Genomic DNA, 12,663 nt, shown 5'->3' with positions numbered 1-12,663 from the left:
ATCAAATTTTCTGGTATATTTTAAGGAAAATTTATTTTAATAACAATATAATGTTACTATGACACTCGAGAGGTGCTAATAAGAAGTGATGACTATAAACTTAGTTTAATGTCCATTTAGAGTCATGTGCCACTTAAACATTGGATAAGTTTGAGAAATGCTTTGATAGACAATTTTATCATTGTGTGAACATCATGGAGTGCATTCACACAAACCTAGATGGTTTAGCCCAGTGGTTGGCAAACTGCGGCTCTCGAGCCACATGCGGCTCTTTGGCCCCTTGAGTGTGGCTCTTCCTAAGCCTTAGGAGTACCCTAATTAAGTTAATAACAATGTACCTACCTATATAGTTTCAGTTTTAAAAATTTGGCTCTCAAAAGAAATTTCAATCGTTGTACTGTTGATATTTGGCTCTGTTGACTAATGGGTTTGCCGACCACTGACCTAAACTATATGTATAGCCTATTGCTCCCAGGCTACAAGCATGTACAGTGCATTACTGTACTGAATACTGTAGGCATTTGTAATAAAATGGTAAGTATTTGTACTGCTGAACATAGGAAAGGTACAGTAAAAAAAAAAAGATACACTCATATAGGGCACTTACCATGAGTGGAGCTTGCAGGACTGGGAGCTGCTCTGGGTGAGCCAGTGAGTGAGTAGTGAGTGCATGTGAAGACATAGGACATTGCTGTACATTACTGTACACTTTATAAACACCATAAAGTTAGGCTACACTAAATTTGTAAAACAACACAAGTTTAAATCAAACACCAGAGAAATGATGCAATCAAGAGGCATGGTAAACACATGTATGAGGCTGCTGCTAGCATAACAGCTTACTGTTTTACAGCAAACTTTTTGTATATCTAGGAAGCACACACTCTATAATATTGATAAGTAGTATAATATAGTGAAACCATAAATCAATAACATAGTAGTCATTTATTGTCATTACCAAGTATTATGTGCTGTACTTAATTGTATGGGCTATACTTAAATGACGGGTATCATAGTAGGTTTGTTTACACCAGCGTCACGACAAACACATGAGTAATGTATTTACACTATGATGTTACAAGGGCTGTGATGTCACTAGGTGATAGGGGTTTTTCAGCTCCATTATAATGTTATGGACCACTGTCCCCTTGAATATGTGGTCCATCATTGACCTAAATGGCGTTATGCAGCATAGGACTGTATTCCTGTTGCCACACAACATTCCTGCACCTTCTTCCATTCCCCCTACTGCCAAAATAAGTAATTGAGAGAATATAAAGGCCTCAGCGCTTTTATTTTCCAGCTAGTTAGTTAGTTGCAATGTACCTGATTTAATATGTTATGGAGCCACCTTCTGGTACGAAAGGCACACTTCATGCACCTGGTAAATTTCCTTTCACTTTCCATCATCCTACAAATGTCCCCACTCACCAGCACCAGTAGGAACAAGTGCAAGCTTATGCAAAAATACAGTTTCCTGGGTCCCATGCCAACCCTACTGAATCAGATTCCCTGGGGGAACACCCTTTTTCCTTCCTTTTAAATAAGTTCCCTGAAGATTTTTACGTCTCAAATGTTTTAGATCAAGACTTTAAAATGTCAATTTCTCTTTTAAAAAGTAGAAGAGGTAGAATGGCAGAGTAATCAGTTTTTATCCATGTTGTATATAATTTTATGCAACCAGAGAAGAATACCTTGGCTCAACTGGCAGGAAACCCAACTGTTCTCTCTCCTTATCCCACCCCACGTTTCCTGGAATTATGAGAATGACATCAGCAGTTAGGGGAATACTAGTGTCTATATTAGTAATCACTTGACCTTCAGTCACAATCAGAATGCCCTCTATACATTTGTTAGTAATTTAGCAAGTTTAACCATAAAAAAGAAATGTGTTCTTTTTAATGACCTGAGTTTGCATTTTGGGTTCCTGACAGCAGTTGGAAATAGCATGATGTCACATCATCAGTGGGGTAAATAGGGTAACTGAGAGCAGATATATATAAACTAGAGGCCCAGTGCACGAATTTGTGCACCAGTGGGGTCCCTTGGCCTGGCCTGCAGGATTGGGCTGAAACTGGCTCTCCGACATCCCCTGAGGGGTCCTGGATTGCGAGAGGAAGCAGGCCAGGCCAACAGACCCCACTGGTGCACAATGGGGCTGGGGAGGGATGCGGGAGGTTGGCCAGCCGGGGAGGGACCACGGGATGGCTCCAGGGCATGTCCAGCCTGTCTCACTCAGTCCCAATCGGCCGGACCCAAGCAGCAAGCTAACCTACAGGTTGGAGCATCTGCCCCTTTGGTGGTCAGTGCACATCATAGCAAGCAGTTGGGTGGCCTTAGGATATCATTAGCATATTATGCTTTGATTGGTTGAATGGCCAACCAGTCGACCAGACACTTAGCATATTAGGCTTTTATTATATAGGATTGTAAAATTATTATATAACTAGAGGCCCTGTGCACAAAAATTTGTGCACTCGGGGCCGGGGGGGGGGGGGGGTGGTCCCCCAGCCCGGCCTGTGCCCTCTCGAAGTCTGGGACCCCTCGGGAGATAATGACCTGCTGGCTTAGGCCTGCTCCCGGGTGGCAGAGGGCAGGCCCAATTCCTAAGTGCAGCCCCTGGTCAGGCTCAGAGCAGGGCCGATTGGGGAGTTGGGGCACCGCCCCATCATGCACAGAGCAGGGCAGATCGGGAGGTTGCAATGCCACCCTCAGTCACACTCAGGGTAGGGCCGATTGGGGGATTGGGGCACCGCCCCCTGTCACACTCAAGGCAGGATCGATGGGGAGGTTGCGGCGCCACCCCCTGTCACGCACAGAGCAGGGCCCATCAGGGGGTTGGGGTGCTGTCCCCTGTCATGCACAGAGCAGGGCCCATCAGGGGTGTTGGGGCTCCGTACCCTGTCATGCACAGAGCAGGGCTGATCAGGGGGTTGAGGAGCTCCCCGCTGTCACTCACAGAGTAGGGCCGATAGGGGAGTTGGGGCACCGCCCCCTGTCACACACAGAGCAGGGCGGATCAGGGGGTTGGGGTGCTGCACCCTGTCACACTCAGGGCAGGGCCAATGGGGAGGTTATGGCTCTACCCTGTCACACACAGAGCAAGGCCCGTGGAGGGGGGTTGGGACGCCACCCTCTATCACCCACAGAGCAGGGCCGATCAGGGGGTTGGGGCGCCGCCACTGTCACACTCGGGGCAGGGCCGATGGAGAGGTTATGGCTCTACCCTGTCACACACAGAGCAGGGACCATGGGGGGGGGGGTTGGTACACTGCACCCTGTCACACACAGAGCCACAGGGCAATCAGGGGATTGGGGAGCTCCCCCCTATCAGGCACAGAGCAGGGCATATAGGGCGGTTGTGGCCCCGCCCCGTGTCACACACAGAGCCGCAGGGCGATCAGGGGTTTTGGGCGCTGCCCCCTGTCACACTGATCCCGGTGCCGGGAGGCATATTACCCTTTTACTTTATAGAATAGAGGCCTGGTGCACGGGTGGGGGCCGGCTGGTTTGCCCTGAAGGGTGTCCTGGATCAGGGTGGGGGTCCCCACTGGGGTGCCTGGCCAGTCTGGGTGAGGGCTGAGGGCTGTTTTCCGGAAGTGAGTGACTGAAGCTTCCAACCACTCCTTGTTTTCTTTTCTTTTTTTTTTTTTTATTCTGGGCCAGCTTTAGCTCTGAGGCCTCGCCGCTGAAAACATCGATACAATGTTGCTAAAGCCCGGCTGACTGAAAGCCGGTTTCTGGGCTTTTGTTTATTTTCTTATTTGCAACATAGTAGATAGTTGCTTAGAGTTGCAACTGAGAGGCCGGAAAGTCAGGCGAGGAATGTTGGAGTCCGTAGTCACTGAAGCAAGCGAGCCTCATGTTTGCTTCCAGCTGCCTGGCTGCCGGCCGCCATCTTGGCTGACAGTTAATTTGCATATACTCACTGATTAGCCAATGAAAAGGGTAGTGGTCGTACGCCAATTACCATGTTTCTCTTTTATTAGTGTAGATTAATAACATTAATAATATAATTTTAATATTATTAAAATTGCAAGTTTGTGCAAACAACTTTAACCACCAAAGATGATTCTTTTTTAAAAAACAAAGTAAATTTCAGTGTAAATACAATGTTTTTCCCTTTTAGTGTTTTCCCCTTTTAGTGTTTTTCCCTTCTCAACTCTCTCTGAATGTTAGGTTACGGTCAAAAGCCCTTAGTATGTGTCTTGGCCTTTTAATGATTAGTTTCAAAGGATTCTGGTCTGCTTAAGTCTCTGCAGCTAACCCCCCAACTTAACCACATGTTTTGCTCCACCCTTCCCAAACTGCTGAAATTGGTCTTGGAGGAAGTTGTATTTTGCCTTAATCTATCTGTGCCCACAGCTTCTGCTTCCTTTTAGTAGCAGAAGTAAAAGAAAAAGTAAAGTTTATCCCACATATCTTTCTGTTTCATCTGAGTGTAAAGAAGAATGTCCTACAAGTCAGTTAGGCAATACAATTGAAGTAGGGGAAGAAGTCATTTCAGTCCTGTGACTGAAAGCATCCAAGCCAAGTTTGGCAACAATAAGGCAGTAACTGTGTAGAGAGGATCGAAGCTTCTGATGGAAGATTGAACTAGACGGGCTTTGGGGTCTCTCCAAGCACACTCTGTATTTCCCTCCTTCAGCTGTAGAATTGTAACTTTACACAGTTCAGCCTTTCCTTCTTCTCCTGTTTATTACCTTTTCTTATGCAAATCTTTGACTTCTTTTGCTGGAACTGGGACTACTGGGATAGCATATGTATAAATATGGACCTGACATTCTAAAATTATGCTGCTACCAGAAAAAGTTTGAGATTGTAGTTTGTAGAACAGTTTTCTAATATAGCTTTTATATTGGTCACACACTCTAGCCCCTGGGGCAGGTCAAATTTTTCTCTAATCCATCCCCACATTCAGAATCGAGGATGAGATGCTCTGACCTCAGGAAGCCAGTCTCAGAAAACAAAGTTCTCAGAGTGGGGAGTATGAATGGCCTGCATGGTCACCTTTCTATGTTTCCAACACCTTCCCAGTAGCAGCACTGATGTGTGTGCGTTCCTAGCGCAGAACTTCTCGACTCTTCTACCTAACAGTGGACACTGCCCAGAGCCCCATGTTGCAAAGGGGAAAGCACTGATCATGGCATTGCTTTCAAGATGCATGGCTTATTTTTCCAATTCATACATAATTTATATATAAAACAAAATTAAAAAGAAACATTTAAATTTGAGGTTATAGATCATCTATGTCTATCCTGTGGCTATGAGTCCTTCTTGGAGCACATCCATATCCCTGGGTAGTCATGATCCCTAATATGCAAGTTTCAGGTCTGAGGGAAAGGCATTGAGAATCCACGTAGACACAGTTAACCTCTCTTGGTTCACTCATGCTTTGACCCAGTTCAGCAAGGTAGAAGACTGTACGTGGATTTGGGGTCAAAGCTCAAAATCCTGTCCGTTTGTCCAAACCTTAGGTAGCATGGGGCAACAGCAAGTTGAGAATCAGGGATATGAGACAAAATTTTCTTGAAATCAGAGACATGGCCATGTTCTTGAAGAGAGTAGAAGACCAAAGACATCCTACCTAAGACTTAACTCTTTGCTCTTGACTTGATCTGGAAAACCTTCACCTGCAGGGCCCTGCCTGTCTTACCACCCAATGTACAGTAGCAAAGCCTGACCAGTTTTGCAAAGGAGGCAGAAGACGGAGGCCTCTGTCCCAGGTCTAGAACTCCTGTGGCAATCCTTTGACCTGTTGAGACCTGTTCTTACTCTCAGTTTCAGACCACAGTGCCTCACTTGGCTAACCAGTGTTTTTATTTCTCTCCAGCCTTGCTGAAATGTAATTTTATTTTGGATTGGCTTGTGTAAGTTTAAGTTGTATAACATGATGATTTGATACACATATATATTGGGAAATGTTTACCACAATAAGGTTAGTTAACACATCCTTCACTTCACATAATTACCATTTTTTTGTTTTGTTATAGTGAGAACATTTAAGGTCTGTTCTTTCAGCAATTTTCAAGTCTGCAATACAATATTGTTTGCTATAGTCACTATGCTGTACGTTAGATCCCCAGGAAACTTACTCATCTTATAACTAGAAGTTCGTACCCTTTTACCAACATATCCCCATTCCCTCCAGCCCCCAGGGTATTCGTGTTGACTTACTTTAGCCTTCATTGGTTCCCTAGATTTGGCCTTTCCTCTGCACCAGTGGATACCTGCCTGATTCTACCAATCTGAGAGAAATATTGAAATGGAGCCAGAGGCCTGTTCAATCTAAGCATCTGCCAAACCCCCCAGATTTAGATCCTGACCTCTCCTAATTGACTGACCTGCCCCCATAAGAACAATCTGAAGAAAATAGCAAATGGATGTATTGGTCTGTGAGATGGAGTGAATCCAATAAAGCTCAGATCACATCAAATTCTGTGATCCACAAGGCTTTTTTTTTCTTTTCTCGTATTCACTCATTTGCCATCACCTGTCATTGGTGACACCTGTCATCCAATACTTAATTGAGCATTAACATGTCCCAGGCCTCACCCTTACTCAGGGGTGCTGATATGTGTAAAGGAACCTCATGCTCTTGGGGACGTTCCAGTCTGACAGAGGAGTTCAGGACCTGAAATTGCTTAACTGGAAGTGACATTATACATTTTGATTTGAACATTATACCAAAGCAATGACAGCAAACTAAGAAGTTTGGTTTCTGTAAAATAGAGTGTATCGTCATATTAAGTATTCATTGAACAAACTAGAGGCCCGATGCATGGATTAATGTGGGGTGGGGGGGGGGGTCCCTCAGCCTGGCCTGTGCCCTATCGCAATCTGGGACCCCTTGGGGGATGTCCCACTGCTGGTTTATACCTGATCCCTGCAGGATTGCTGAGCCTTCTGTCCCAGGGTTGGGGAGAGTCCAGGGCCTACGGGGATTGGGCCTAAACTGGCAGTGGGACATACCCTGAGGGATGTAGCAGTGCGCCAAGTAGCAGGTGGCCAGGGAGGAGCCTGAGCCAGCCAGATGCTGCACCACTCACGCTCATCCTGGCCTGCTGTGCCTGCTGCTGCCACTTGGTAGTGCTGCTGCAGAGTCAGGAGAGGCTCCTGCTGCCACAGCTGTGTTCATCAGCTGTGAGCCTGGCTTCTGGCTGACGGGCACTCCCCCTGTGGGAGTGCACTGACCACCAGGGGGCAGCTCCTGCCTTGAGCATCTGCCCCCTGGTGGCCAGTGCGTGTCATAGCGACTGGTGGACTGGTCGTTCCTGTCATTCTGGTCATTCCTGTCATTCTAGTTGTTCGGTTGTAAAGGTCGCTTAGGTTTTTACTAGTATATATATAGATACATATCAGTCATCCTTTACCAAAATTTGGGTTGCTCTGAAGCAGAAGAAAGGGCAATGATTGCTGAGCCTTCTGTGCCAGGGTTGGGGAGAGTCCATTAAAAATGCTGGAGGAAGCTTCACCCATTGCCCTGGGTGCGGATCTGGCTGCAGAGACTGCTGTCAATCTCAAACTGTTTCTATAGTTTCTGCTAAGGAGAAGAACAAAAACACTGCCCCAGGGTGTGAGGAGGAACTGAAGTCTCTATCTTGGGTAAAGTATGGGGAAACACAGCTTAGTCTCCTTTGATATGAAATGGTTTAGTGGTGGAGGAAAAGCTTGCCCTGGAGTCCTGGGAAAATCAAAGGGCTCTATTTGTTTCCTTGGAGAAAGAAAAATTGATTGAAGCTTTGGTGGCTCCCAGCCAGTACCTAAGGCAGAATAAGACCCAGAAATGAAACAAAAACAGTGGACTTGCAGGATGAATCCTTGTTTATTTTCTTCTGAACTTTGGATTAAATAACACCCAGAGACTAGAGAAAGAAAACCCCCTGAAATAAACAGATTGTTGCATCTTGTCATACTGTTTGAGAGTTGCAATGTTGGGAAAAATGGGCTGATTTTGAGTCAAATTTAGTATTATTTATTAGTGTCTTAAGTACTTTTTAAACTTTCTTTTTGGAAATAATTTTAAACTTTAGCAAATATTGCAAAAATAAAAACAGTAAAGAATCTCCACATATTACCTAGATTCATCTAGTGTTAACATCTTGATTATCTGCCTTTCTCTCTTTCTCTGTGTTTGTGTATGTATGCACTTATGCATGTAAGTACTACATATACATACACACATACCCATTTGAGAGTAAGTTATGTACATAATGGCTGTTTACTACTAAATACTTCAGTGTGAATTGTGTAAAAATAGAAATATTTTCTTACATAAGCACAACAGAGCTATTAATACTTTTTCTGGCTTTCTGCCCATATTCCAATTTTGTTAGATGACCTGAAAGATACCAGATATGGTTTGTCAGATTTCCTTTATAGTGTTTTTTCCCTCCAAAAAAAGGATCCAGTCTAGATTTAGATATTGAAATTAATTGTCATGTCTTTTTAGCTTCCTTTAATTTGGAGAATATTTTTAGAGCTTCTCTTTGTCTTTTAGACATTTCTTATTTTGTGATTTTTTTATATTACTTTGTGTTTGCATAGGTGATATTGTTGCCTTACCAAGGTGTCACATACAGAGGAGCACAATATCTATCTGTCTGTTGCTGGTGATGTTAATTTTGATGAGTCTGTCAAGTTATTCTTTTCAGTCTAATTTCTCCACCACATAATTACTGGACAGGTGGATATCATGGACCTCCACATGTGCTACCCTGAAAGGATACTATTATCTATGTAAATACAAATGCATACATACATATGTTGAAGAGGTCATGAGTTCATTGATACCTCCAATCCATTCCCACATCCACTCAGGGTTCTTTCCTGTCCTATTTCACATTTATATGTTCCTTCTCCCACATTGAAAAATCTGGGCTCCCCAAAACACAACATTTACACATTTACTCAATCTTATAATACATACAAAACAAGTTACAAATTGCTTTATTCATATCATTACAATAAAAAAGGCCTACTACAAAGCCTTCCAGATTTGTTTGTAACTCTCTCACCTCCCCCTGCCCCTTGTACATAAGACTTGGGTATATGATGATACACTGTGTTCAAAGCTACTTGGATTGACATTATTTTTCTTTCATTTTTTTCTTTCAATGTGATTACAGTATTTATTTGAAATACAACTGAGTTCCTCTGTTTTAGTTTGCTTTCAGTTTTAGGATTTTTTTCTTTCTGTTTTTATTTAATTAATTTAATTTTTAATATGTAGAACATTAACATACTTTTGTCAGACAAAATTATACAGAAAAGTGTACTCAGAAACCTGTTGCTCCCTTCCAGATCCCTTCTGTTCATTTCAGTCCCCATTCCTGGTAGATAACCAACTCTACTTTTCTTGGTTTATCTTTCCTGTGTTTCTTTTTGTAATAGGCATATATATGTAATTTTGTTTCTTATTTTTCCTTTTTTCTTTCTTACACATAGGCAGTGTACTATACACTCTTTGCACTTTGCATTTTTCACTTAATAATATCTTCTAGAAATCAGTCCATATCTGTCAATAAAGAGTTTCTTCATTCTTCTACTTACAGCTGTGTTGTACTCTATTTTGGATATTTACTATAGTTTCAAACAATCTGCTACATTTGGGCAATTAGGCATTTTTCAATAGTTGATAATTATAAATAATGTTTCCAAGAATAATCTTGTGCCCATAAAGTTTAATATTTTTGGAGGTAGAGCTTCAAGGTACATTCCTAAAGAGGAATTGCTTAGTCAAAGGATGACTTACTATGAAGTTTTCTTAGATACTTTCAAATTCCTGTCTGTACTGGTTGTGCCATTTCACATTTCCTTCAGCAACATATGGGTGTACCTGTTTCCCCACAACCTTGATGGCAGAGCACATTGTCAAACTTTTGAAATTCTTGTCAGGTGAATGGGGAAGAAATTATATCTTAGTCAAGTTTTAATTTGCATTTTTAAAATATGGATGAATTTGAAATTTTTTTCAAGTTTTTAAAAGTTATTTTTATATCTTTTTTGTGGATTGTTGGTTCATAATTTTGGCCCAATTTTCCACAGGATTTTTTAGCCTCTTTATTCTCAATATTTGTAAGTTCTTTATTTCCCTTTTGCTGTGATACATGTTGTGAATCTTTTCATCTAGTTTATCATTTGCCTTTTGGCTTTTTTATTTTTCATGCAAATTGTTTTTATTTTTAGTAGTCAACTTTATCCATCTTTTCTTTTTTTGCAGTTATTGTTATAGTAACAGTTAGTTATCTACATATATACTATAATGGTATATATTCTAGCATATGTATGTATATATGGTATATATAGTTATTATATCTATACACTAAATAATAGTGTATATATACATACATAGGTATAACTATATATAAATAGTTATGAAATAGATATGTATACACATATTATACACACACATATAAAGAAATATTCCATTTTCTTAAGAGTTTTTACTAGAAATGGGAGTTGAATTTTGCCAAAGGCTTTTTAAGCATCTATGAAAATTAATATTATGCTTTTCCTCTTGACCCCTATTTATATGGTGAATTATATTAATAGACTTTCTATTATTGAACTCTCCTTGCATTCTTGGTATAATCTCCAGGTAAGGTTTTCAAGTTTCATCACTCTGGCTCAGATATCAGGGTCTCTATTGCATTAACTTAATCTCTACTGATAGTCTCCTCTTTGAAGCTGTTTAAACTATTTCTCACACTCTGTCCCTGGAATAATACCCTCTTCTTTATTTTTTTCTCTTCTGTGTACGTGCTTTCATTTTTACATGTTTCAGATTATACTGTATTTGTTTAAATGTCTGTCTCTCTCACTAAACTCCATACTCACAAAAGGCCTGGAGTGTTTTTTTTTAGTTTTTTTTTTATCAGTTTCTTGAGTGTGAAATCTAAAAACCCGAAACTTGACATCCAAAAGAGTTACCAGAAATGGTGTCTGTCATACTTGTCTATTAACTAGCCACAGAAATCAGAATCAATTCCTATTTATAATCATGTCAGATTCAGATCCAGTAAGCATCAAAGCATGTCCCTTTGAATCAGTGCAACAATTTTATGTTTAAGAAAAATCCAGTGCAACCCAATTATCTATAAAAGTGGATTTATACTCATCCCAAACTAGTGGTGCAAAATGGTTCCACCATATATGAAATTCTCAAATCTCTATTCCTCTTCCTATTCAGCATTAACAGATATTGATGTCATGAAGAGAGAAAAGGCAGACTAGAGAAGGTAACTCCTACATGGTTCTCAGGTTGTCAGGCCCACATCAAATTTGTCTTCACAGTTCAGGAAACTGTTGTTCCATCCCCTCCACTCTGCCTTCCCAGCACTTTTGAGTATTTTCTGGTGATTGTGACATGACATAATACTGTAATCAGTTTTATTTGATGGTATGACTTCTTTAGACAGAAAATGGGGAGCTGTCTGACAGAACTCAGGACAATTGTGCACATGTTGCTGGCATTTACCAAGGGTTGCTGAATGCAGCCCTATCCTTTTTCTCTTCTTTATGTTGTGATCTTGGGTTTGTTACTCTTCCCCTTTAGTGTCTTCTGTGCTGCTCTCACAGAGCCTTTGAGCAAACATGAGTAATGTGAGTGAGCAGATTAGGCAAATAATATATCAGAAGTTAGAAGGGTACAAAGATGCTGCTTGGGGAGAAAACTTCAGATTCTATTGTTCTCATTCTATGTTAATTTGCACCCAACCAAGGTCCAGACCCATCACAGAGTGTAAAACAGGGTTTAAGAGTAATTTCAAAAGTGTTCCATGGCCCTGACCTTGTCTAAAGTCACATTCTCCTGTGTTCTGGTTATGTCTTCCTGGCTACAGCATGGAGACTTGGTAGCAATTACAGAATCCAGGAAAAAAGGCCCCATTTGCAGGAGCTGGAAAATAAAATGCCCTGTTCCCACCAATTCAACACATGTTCCTGGCTGGAACATCAGCCCATTTTTGCCAGTTAATGTCTGTTTCTCCAATAGTGATAACTGTCATTCACCACTTCAGCTGTGTCTGTTGGACACTCAAACATAGCTCAAGTTTTTGACTGCTGTTGTGAAAACCTTGAGCTATGTACATCAGCCCTCAGAGAATAAAGTTTTTGTGTTTCTGCAGATTCAACCTTCAGGTTCAAGCCACGGGCGCACTCCTAAGTCAGAGTGCCGAGAGGGCTGCCTTCCAGAACCTCTTCCCCTGCTCAGAGCCTCGGAGACAAAGTCTTTTTCATTATCTCTGGCCTTGATCAGTTTCTCTAAACTCTCTTTCCAGCTTCTGACCTTGAGTATTCTCTTTTCTCTTTTCAATTTATAGTCTCCTTTTCCTTACACTTTCCTAGCCATGCCACCCCAAGGGCTCAATTATTTCTACTTTCTTTGTTTTCTGTCAACAATTTTTAGAATATACAACCTGGGCATTAAAAAAATCAATATTTACTTAAGTGCACACAAAACAGTTCTTGTTTATAGTAGGATGAGATACAAAAGCAGTTAAATATGATGATTTAATAGAGATTAATCACATGATGTACTGGAATTCAGAGAGCTGGGTCATCATTTTAACTATGTCACTTCTAATTATGTGGCCTTGGGCAACTCAATTTCACAGAGCCTCTAACTCCTTATTTGTAATATGATCTGTAATGCATATCCTG

Source organism: Myotis yumanensis, unplaced genomic scaffold (assembly GCF_028538775.1).
Source record: "Myotis yumanensis isolate MYYU_CA2020_CCGP unplaced genomic scaffold, mMyoYum1.0.hap1 SCAF_2, whole genome shotgun sequence".
In the NCBI taxonomy this organism is placed as follows: Eukaryota; Metazoa; Chordata; class Mammalia; order Chiroptera; family Vespertilionidae; genus Myotis; species Myotis yumanensis.
The sequence above is the reverse complement of the archived record's forward strand: the minus strand, read 5'-3'. Positions refer to the sequence as shown.